Below are 10,603 nucleotides of genomic sequence, written 5' to 3' on the forward strand. Positions count from 1 at the left end.
CATTCCACCTCATCTGTGCTATGTACATAATGATAAAGTGCCTGCCTTCCTTGCCTCCTACAGTAATGTTGGTATAAGAACATTGCTGGTATCACTCATCTCCTGGACAAAATTAGTAATGACAAATTGTTCCCTCTCTACTTTTATTTTAGTTATTTTAGTTTTTTATCTCTACATCTATTTTAGTTTAAGCAGCTCAGCACCTTAGTGTACCCCAGAACTGAAAGTAAAATCAGCTTGTGTTGGAGTGGATTGTTTCTGTGCAAAACTCAGTTTTCAGGCTTGTGTTACATTTCTGGAAAGTGGAAATTTAGACACAACAAATATAGAACAGCTTGCCCTCACATAAGTTTAGGTTCATCCTTCAGTTTTGGCTCAGAGTTACCAAAAATTCTTCTTCCAGCAAACTTTCCCCACAATGGGAAGCCATAAGGTATCCAGAGAAAGCCTATGGCTATGTCAAAACATTGCATTCCTTTCAAACTGCATATTTTCTGTAGGTGCAGCTTAACTAAAGAGTATATAAATAAACCATTTCTATGCAGTACCAGGTGAGTACTACAAATTTCCCTTTACCAATTTTTGTGACATTGGAAGCTGATGTACAGTTATAGGCCCAGTAAGTGTAGTGTAGCATAAGGGTGGTCCTGGCACAAAATAGATTCCTTTTAAATAGGAAATCAGAAATTCCAAATCTCTCACTCAGTGTTGTTGATAGCTTCTTTTATCTATCCAGCTAAGCCATAATGTTTTTTAAATTGAACTAAGGGTGTTACTGTTTTGCTAATGAAGGTTTACTGGACTATCACACTGCAAACCCCCTTACCAACATGATGGGTTGCTGGGCTCTTGAGTCTCATAGCTCTGTCTTGGAGTGGCTGGAGTTGTTCCCAGGTCTAGGTTGGATAAAAAAAAGAAATGTTGGCACTGCATCTCCTTTGTCAACTTGCCTGGACTGCAAATAAAAAACAGTAATGCTCAAGAAACCCCCACCCCTTAAGTCTTCCTCAGAGTTTCTTGAAAATAAGATTTAAATCCCTAGTTGCTGAGGTGAAATGGCACCTGAAATCATTACGTCTCTTGAGAAGGAAAAAAAAAAAAGGCCAGAGCAAACCATACTGATAGGTTCCTATGCAAGGTATTTATTGGTATTAAGAGTTCTCACTGGAGATGAAGAGTCAGCATCCTCAAGATGTGTTTCTAATTAGCTCAACGAGGAAAATGAGAAGAGCTCTCCCACCTGTAGCAGACAGTCTGTGTAAGCAGTTGAAGGATCAGGCACATGGCACTCAATTTTATATAATATCAAATATGTTTATGTAGGTTTTTAAATGAGGAGTGAAGAAGTTAGGAGTATGCCTTTAAATCCAAGCAGTATGCAGGACTTGTAGGATGCATAGTGAAGGAAAAAAGGACAGGAAAAGGGAGAGGTTTAGGTGACCTGGAGAGGAGTGAGCATAGGCAAATAGAGGAATAAAGAAGATTAAAAGGATGGGTCATATATAAATAGCAGACTAGCCAGTATGCCAGTCTGTCTGTGCCCAGCACAGCCTCTTCCTTTATTTTTAAATCCCTTCCTGCCTGAGGAACTCTGTTCTGGGTCTGAGCACAGCAGCTGGGCATCACTGTTTTGATTCATGACATTGGTCATCTACCCACAGGGACTAGAAAGTATCTACTTTATTATGGTATTAAATTAAGTATCGTAAAACCTGGAAAGCAAAGGCAGTAAGTAACAGTCTTAAGACATCTCTAGATGCTAATTTGCATTCATTAAATTTTCCCATTCCCTTCTGTGCTATAGTCATGGGAAACACGTGTGTGTAGTCCCACTGTTCAGACTCTTAATTAGTTCAGGAATGGGGTAAAGAATGGCAAGAATTCTGTGATACCACAATTGCTGTCTAACTTTTATATGTTTCCAAAGAGTGGAATCAAGTTGTGCTTTCTTTCGTTATTGCCCTCGTGGGGCTTGGACTCTCTGACCTACATCTCCTTCCATGAAGAGAGTTTTTTGTTGCTGTTACCAGAAGGGTCAGTGAGATTCAGTTCCTGAACCTTTCTGGACAATTCTTCATGAAAGCAAGCTACCTCTTTCTTACCTTTGCTCAGGAAACTGTTTTGCCTTTGCTTTTTTTGCAAAGAGAACTCTTTCCCATGCTAGAAGGTAGAAGGCTCTAAATTTTTGTATTGGTACACCTGAACCCTTACAGAGCCCCTCATTTCCATCTACCCAGGTCTGAAAGGTCCATGGGCTGTTGGTCTCTTCACTGCCACAATATTGTCAAATTGCTAATTCCCATCTCTTGCAAAGGCTCTTTGTGCTGCAGCTCAATGTGGGCATGCAGTCTCCTAAGGCTGGAGTCATTGCTGGTAGAGCAGGTAAGCACAGCCCTTTCTCAAAACCCTCTGGGTGGTATCGAACTTCTCCCTCACTGGAGGCACTCAAAAACCCACCTGGACACATTCTTGTGTAACCTGCTGTAGGTGACCCTGCCTTGACAGGGGGGTTGGACTAGGAGATCTTCAGATGTCCGTTTCAACCCTAACAATTCTGTGATTCTGTGAACTTCAAGAAGAATAAGGGAATATTGCAAAGAAAAATATCTTGCAGCATTTCTTTTTTAACTTCTTCAGGCTGTGTTGTCAGTATGAGCAGTATGCTCACAGCCTCTCTCCTAAAGTCCATCTCTTCTGGTTCTTCAGTTAAGAGGATGCTTGAGAAGGAGAAGTGGATGCTTTGCTACCTTTACTGTTGCTGCAGTTGCAGGTTTGAAATAGAACACTGAGGAAACTCATGGCAAGATTTACGTGAGTGCTTGCATACAGAAAATCTCAGTGTAACTATACAAACAGCTGAGCCATTTTAAAGAAAAATTCCCAGAGAGTAGCTTGTCTCTGCTCATCATTCTGGTAGTCTTTGAGTTCTAGCACAAAAGCAATAGTCAGGGGCTTAATGATTTCTTCCTTCCTAATGATGTGTTACTGCAAACATTTTTTGCATTTTCATGTGACCAGATGTGTTTTGTTCTTTCCACTTCCACTGATGTTGCATTCAGCAACTGAAAATACTTTTAACTTGTTTTAAAAAGAAATAATTTATGCTAAAGGCAGTATATTTGATGCCCTTCAAATTAAGAACAGATGTTTTCTTCAGACCATTTGAAACCTGGATGAAGTTAAAGAAACTTATTTAATATGTGATTCAGCTGATAAATGTTTATATAGCACTGTTTTTCACATCATGCCACTCATTTTTAGAAAGTTGAATGACAGCTTGGGGATGTTTTTTCATCCAGTGGATCTTCTCTGTTGGGAATAATTATCTTGTTATTTCTGTGTTGCATTTTGTGTGTATTTAGTGATGTAGTATGGAGAAAGACAACTCCAGTACTCATTGTGCTCACTTGCTTACTTCACCCCTCTGTTTTAGCTAATGCAAAATTCTGCTTGTTGTCATGTGTGCTGAGTCACTGGCACTCATTTCTCCCTGTACCTCCACAGTTCCATTTCCTGATCCATGTCAGAAAGCCACTTGGAAAACTGGAGGCAATTGGTTTGGTTTAGTTAGTTTGAAAAGGTTCTTTTTCTCTGCAATTTCTCAAAGCTTTCTTGCTTTTTGTACAGCCTGGCTCTTTACTGGAGACTTTACTAAGAAATTTTACCCAGTAGTGGGTCTCGCCCTCCTTGAAGTCTTACCATGATTGTGGATGAGGGGAGAAGTCTCACAGACCTCTCTTGACATGAGCTCCCTTACTTGTGCACCCCTGCACACAGAATACTTCACATATGGTTGTTTTGCTTTTGCTTTGGCCTCTTACTCCTCCAGATTTACAGGGTGAAACATATCTGGTTTGTGCTTGAAGTTTGCAGAATGAATGTATCTATTGTTATGGACTTTGACTCCAGTATCCTTAATGTTCAAAAGCTCTCCTAGGTTTTTACACATAAAGCTGTTCTAAAGCGTACAGTAAAATACAGCAAACTGTAGTGCTCTATTTCTTCTGTATCATATTATGTTTGAAATAAGTTGTGATTACAGGATTCATGGGGTGACTTATGGAAGTAAACCTCTGTATTGATTTATGACACCATGCTGGAAAACATCTGAACTCAAGCTAGATAAAATTCCTTTAATGAAATTGCTTAGGTGGAAAAGGAAGGAGGGAGAAGACTAGAGATCATTCGGTGTTATCTGGGGTGAAAGGATCATTACCATGTTATCCCTATTTTAACTATAAAAAGATAGAAAGTTGTTCTGGTTGGAATTCTTAAAATCTTGAATTCTTAAAACCAAGAAGATAGAGGTAAAAATAGAATCAAATCAAAAGACCAGTGATGTCACTTTGAAGCTCATTAGCTTCAATATATACCAACATCTTTCCTTCAGTGTCCATCTGTTAGACATGATTACTAAGGCAGCTACATCCTGGGATAAATATAAAAGTTATGAGAAATTGTAATATTTATAGATCTGGATTGATTTGAATTTCTCATTTAGAGGTTAATACAGTCCTGGGTTATGACAATACTTCCTCACGGTGCCTGAGCTCCTGAAGATTCATATTTGATCAGGAAATGAAGAGATTTAGAATAAATTTGAAGATTTCTTTTTTTTTTTTTTGTGCACACCTGAGGGTTTTCATTTCAGCCACATGCCTTATCTAAGTGGTACTGGAAAAGTTAGCTGGTCTGCTCAAGGCAAAGACACACTTCTGTAGCAGCAGTGGTGTTTAAAGAGCTTCCAAGACTAACTGTGACACCAATTCCTGAGGCAGAACTGCTCTGGCAGGGGTCTGGTCACTGGAGACTGGGGGGATGTGGGTTTTTTCCTTAAAGTCTTGAGCACAATTGGAGGTGATGTATATAGGCCAAAGTTCAGGAAGGTGTCATCTCTCCAGTGACCTGTTTACCGTGTCTAAGCTGGAGTACAGGAACTTTATAAATTATTACAGATGTTTTACTTATGAGTGACTGATTAGGTTATGAATCAATCCCTCAAATACAGACCTGTGTGCTTTTTCTGGCCCCCTGTCAGCCTCTTTCAAACTGTCTCTCTAGATGAATCTTGACATTTGGGAAGTAGGAGCTACTTCCTAAGTCCTTGCAGAGTATGTGATTTTGGGCCTGAAAAAGGTGGTCAGGCTCAGGGGACATTGTTCATCTCAGTTTTCTCAAACTTTGTAGGATTGAGAAGAAACCAAAGCTGATTCTTAAACAAAGATTTTCATGTCAGGCCCTTTGAAAAGCAAGGAAGGTTTATCTGAAGTCAGAGGTGATCACAGAGAAGATAGGAGGTGAGATAGTTTTCCATCACTTGGTGTTGCTTAGGCACAATTTAGTGTGGATTGATGGCTTTTTACCTGGCCAAGTATCTCCCCTCAAGCAGACAAATACCCATGTATTCACAGTGGAACACACACCCTGAAAAAAGGACTCATCTATCTTCCTTAAGAAAGGCTTGGGAGTCATCTGACAAGCTAAAAATAATTATAGAGAGAAAATTGTCATAGCAAGGAATGTAAGACAGGTATTTATAAAGGTCTAATAAAGAAATGGCTGTGCAAGCACACAAACACAATCTGATGCAATAAAAATTCAAAAGACATGGATATGACGAATCAAGGATGAAAATTCAAGGCTAAGAAAGTGAGAAAGAATTAAAAACAAAGCTGTATCACTACAGTTCTCATGCCATCTGTGCATACAAGGAGGTGCTAGACAGAATTTTGCTGACACATCCTGTTTTGAAAGTGATGTTGAAGATAACACAAGTAGGGCATTGTCTGTACTGTAATTTTTGATCTTTCATACAGAAAATCAACTTAGAATCAGTTTGTTTTAATATGGGCTTTGAACTACAGCAACAAAAACATGGCTTGTTGTAATCTGGACAGTTGGAACACCGAGATACATGGAAAGTACAGCTCTCCAGTAGAGAAAAGAGTGAAACTCTAGCCACTGAAGGAGAACATGCTCTGTATCTAGGAGGCAAGCCATGACTCTTTTTATATATCTGACATCTATAGTGAAAGTGGATGAGACTGATGTAGCAGATTACATTTCTGCTGTGTACATGGGGGGAAAGTTATCCCAGATTACTCCATTCTGTGAAAGGCATCTTGCAGGGCTTATGAGAGCCAGAAAAAGCAGTGAGCTTCGGCATTCTGGTCTGGATGGCTGGAAGGCTTCTTCCCTTGCTTTCCAAACCACAGATAACTTTATCTTGTAGCAAGAAATGCTGGGCAGCTTTAACCTTTCTGTCTGCAGCCACAGTCAGTGTTTAGCCTCCCAATGCATGCTCTGCTTAGCCCTGCAGTTACTCAGGAAAGGACCACATTAATTCATGTGGGACAAATGCACAGTGAAAGCATAGCCAAGTAGTGTGTCAGGGAATGTGAGGACCCTCTCTGTAAGTAGGACAAAGATCTGCTGCAGTCAGGAAAATTCCAGCATTGCTAATGATTCCAGACCCCCACTGCAACATTTGTGTGTTCCTGGCTGGAAAAAGCAGGTTCCATTCAGGTGTGGTTTTGTGCATGCACGGTCATATCGTGGCTGCAATTAGCAAAGCTACACTTGGGAAGGGGAAGCTTGTTCTGCCAGGAGGTCTCTCACTCCTGGTGTTTTCCCAGGGTTTACAGCACAGTCCTCTCCTGTCTTGTTTCAGTGGAGAAATGGCATGCAGGACTGCATTCTCCATAAGTCAGGTTATTGTATTTTGTTATGGCCACCATCATAATTGGAAGAGCAGTGAAAAGCCCCTATTTTCAAGGTATAGGTGTTTTCATTTCTATTACTCTTGTTAATGTGATTAGTACACACACTAATAAATATGAAACGATTCTCCATTTGTTTGTTTTGTAATTACAAATGTCTGGATACAGCAAGCATTTTGCCGTGGCCGCCATATGATTTATTGTCTTCATGCTCTTGAGGTTTTTTGGTATTTCAATTCTGGTTTTATTACAACTGACTGTGCTATTTAGATCTAAATGGGTTACTTCCTTGCCAAAAATATCCCCTTATCTACAAAGACACTGTAACATTCTGTACAGGTGATAATAAGCATTCATTTCTTGTAAAATATTTTTACTAGTCTCAGTCTAGTTCTTTATTACACTATGCAAGCTTGGCACCTGCCACACTTAATTTTGTATGTGTCTTATTTACTGATAAATTAAAAAGTTTATAGAGAAGAGTGACTCACTGAACCAATCAATAAATCAGGTTGTGGCTAAATTTTTCCCTTTCCTTTTTTTTTTTTTTTTTAATGCCTTTATTCTCCTGGCTGCAATACCTTGAATTTTCTATCAATGTATGTAGGAAAAGATTGGCACAATTTACATTTTATTCTTTGACTGCCATGTTCAGGCAACGTTTATTTGTTGCCTTTGTCCTCATCTTTTCTGTTTCCTTAGTTTCAAAGTCTTGAGCTTGACAGTCACGTAGGTAGATCCTTCCAGGTACCTGGAAGAAACAAGAAAGGCTGCTATGTAATGTCTGTCTCCGTTTTATGTGGCTGTTTTGTGGTAAGTGGCAACCAGAGGCAATTAATTTCTTTGCAATAAATCTTCAAGCTTCCACAAACTTCAATACCTCTATGGACCTGGAGGAAATTGAAGTTAGGTGAAGTAAAAGCTGGAACGAAAAAGGACCATATGCTTTCTTTTATTTCTGTGTGTGATACAATGCAATCCACTACTGATACTTTTCTTATTTGTCATAAGCCCTATTGTAGTACTGCTAATTCTGTCATTTTTGGCTGTCAAAGCCTGTCACAAAATGGATCAAACTCAAATGCATCAGTTATATGTACACATTAGTGCTGAACATCTAAAATAAGGTATTTCTCTTCTAAATATTGCATTTAATACTCACTGCAAAATCTAGTTGATTTTTGGAAAATAAGATTTTCTTTATATTGAGAGGCGAGGAGAAGGCAATTTTAAGAACTGCCAGTCAAAAATTTTTAAAGGCTGCTCCTAATTTCAACGATTTCTTTGTTTTAACTGGGGGGAAAAAAAGTCCCCCTCATTTAGGAATTATAGGATTGTTCTTGCACCACAGGAAGTGGCTCAGCACTGCTATTTTTCCTGCAAAACACTAATAGAGTTAATTATGTCTTACAGAAATAATGTAAAAGCATCAAATCAAAATACTTTATCAAAACTTACATTATATTTCTGAAGCTTTCACACCTGAATTTATAAATTTTACAAATCTTGTTACATGAGATCATTCTGCCTTTAAATACTTTGATACTTTCACTCTGCTGAAAGGAAGATTGGATCTGATAGTTACCCAGCTGCTTTTATATCTGCCTATGTATGGTACCAAAACAGCCGTGCTGGTACACACTTAGATGCAATTGTAGTTAGAGTCAGAATGGCCTAGGTTGGAAGGGACCTTAAGGATCACCTTGTTCCAACCCCCGCCATGGGCACGGGCACCTTGCACTTGACCAGGTTGCTCAGAGCCCCACCCAGCCTAGCCTTGAACACTTCCAGGGATGGAGCATCTTGGATAAGCTTCTCTAGACAACCTGTGCCAGGGCCTTGCCACCCTCATAGGAAGTATTTTCTTCCCAATACCTGAGCTGAACATGTTCTCTTTCACTTCAAAGCCATCTCCCCCTTGTCCTGTCACTACATACCCCTGTCAAAAGTCCCTTTTCAGAGAGGGACTCTCTTGCAGGCTCCCTTCAGGTACTGGGAGGTGCTGTAAGGTATGTTTTCCATCTTGCCTGCATCTATACCACAGGTGATGTGCAATTGCAATTCAGTATTAGAAGCCATCTCAGTTTCTCAGGTAAACTTTAATTTTCAAATATTCAGTAGTGTATTGTTGTCAACAGACTAGAGGGGATTACTGACCATGATTGTGTGATTGAGTTATTGTACTTAGTTCATGGAGATGGAAGGTGGCCCTAGTCTGGGTGATACTGTGCTTTACACACAAGAATGAAAGAGTTTTTCTGTTGGACTTTCTATTGCTTTTCTCAACAACAAACACCAAATTTCATTTTTTCATTCTTATGAGTCAGTTTAGGAAACCACTCAACTCTTTGAGCTTCCTGTTCAGACCTATGAAAATAATATTTCCTGCAACTTTAATTAATCTGCTGCAATTGAATTAAATATTTTGGATAAGATCAGCACTGTCAGAAGAGAGAGAATGAGAAAAAACAGTTGCCAGCTCTACTTTCCATGCTGAAGATCAAAGACACCACATAGCAATAAATCTTTTAACTGAGAGTGGAAGTATATTCCTTATGAGTCTTATTCTTCCCCAAAACTAAACATTTAAACATTTTTGCTTTAGGCATCAGAGAGACGTTGTTTCTTAAGAATTGAACAGCAGTGAATTTGTTTACAAAACCCACTGCAATGCTGCAGCCAGATGATCTACTGTCCAGAACACTCACTTTAAAATCCTGACAATATCTCCTGCCTTAAATCTTGTTATAAATGCTGAAAGCTGTAGACAAATAGTAATAGTAACCAACGTCCTTAAAACATATCTCCTTAAAATGTGCTCAGGCCTGAAAAGAAATACATGTCAGTATTAAAAACATTTTTTTCCTTTTTGTTTTGCTTTTTTAAGAAGAGGCCCCAATGCAGAAACTGAAAAACTGAGTGGCAAGTGAAGAATGTTGCTGTGAGATTCTTTTCTGCAAGAGATTCAAAAATTAGTAATTTAAAGAAGCTTTTATTTTTAGTGCCATACTACTTCAAGATGAGTGTATCCTGGTATCATTAGTTCCAAGTTAAAAGGGCTGATTTTTCAGATATTTATCTCTTAATGAGGAAATTTTAGTCATATCCTTTTAAGGTTCTTTCTAGGGGGGAAAGGGAGTTAACTTGTGCTTCATTTTTTTTCATGTTTATAATTCACGTAAAATTTTTGATAGAGAAAAGAACTTTTGAAGTATCTGAATTATATGGCTTTGAAACATTTTTTTCTTACAAGCCTGTAACTTTTCAGATAGTTATCTCTGGTTTTGCCTGCTGCTGCTTAAGGAGAGGTTAAAAGAGAACATGTGATATGATACAGAGGCTTTTAATTTCCTTTTCTCAAATTAAAACAACAAATATTCAGATTACCTTATATGTTATGGAACTGGAGAAGAGTGTCCATTACAAATCTGTCTAATATTATTTACACAGTTTATTCATTTACTTAAATCCTAATCTAACCCAATTTTACTTAATAAGTTGTGCTGGTTTTGGCTAGGGTAGAGTTCATTTTCTTCTCAGTGGCTGGTGTGTGGTTATTTTGGATTGTGCTGAGCAGAGGGCTGATAATTTAGAGATGTTTTTGTTATTGTTGAGCAGGGTTTACACAAAGCCAAGGCCTTTTCTGGCTTCATACTGCCACACTGGCAAGGAATGTGGGGGTGCTTGGGAGGAGACCCAGCCAGGACAGGTGACCCCAACAGACCAGAGGGACATTCCAGACCAATGACACCATGGTCAGTAAATAAAGTGGAAGGAGGAAGGAGAGGACATTTGGAGTGATGGTGTTTGTATTCCCAACTTGTTTCATGTGATGGGGCTCTGCTCTCCGGGGATGGCAGAACACCTGCCTGCCCACGGGAAGC

This window comes from Catharus ustulatus, chromosome 1 (assembly GCF_009819885.2).
Source record: "Catharus ustulatus isolate bCatUst1 chromosome 1, bCatUst1.pri.v2, whole genome shotgun sequence".
Lineage (NCBI taxonomy): Eukaryota > Metazoa > Chordata > Aves > Passeriformes > Turdidae > Catharus > Catharus ustulatus.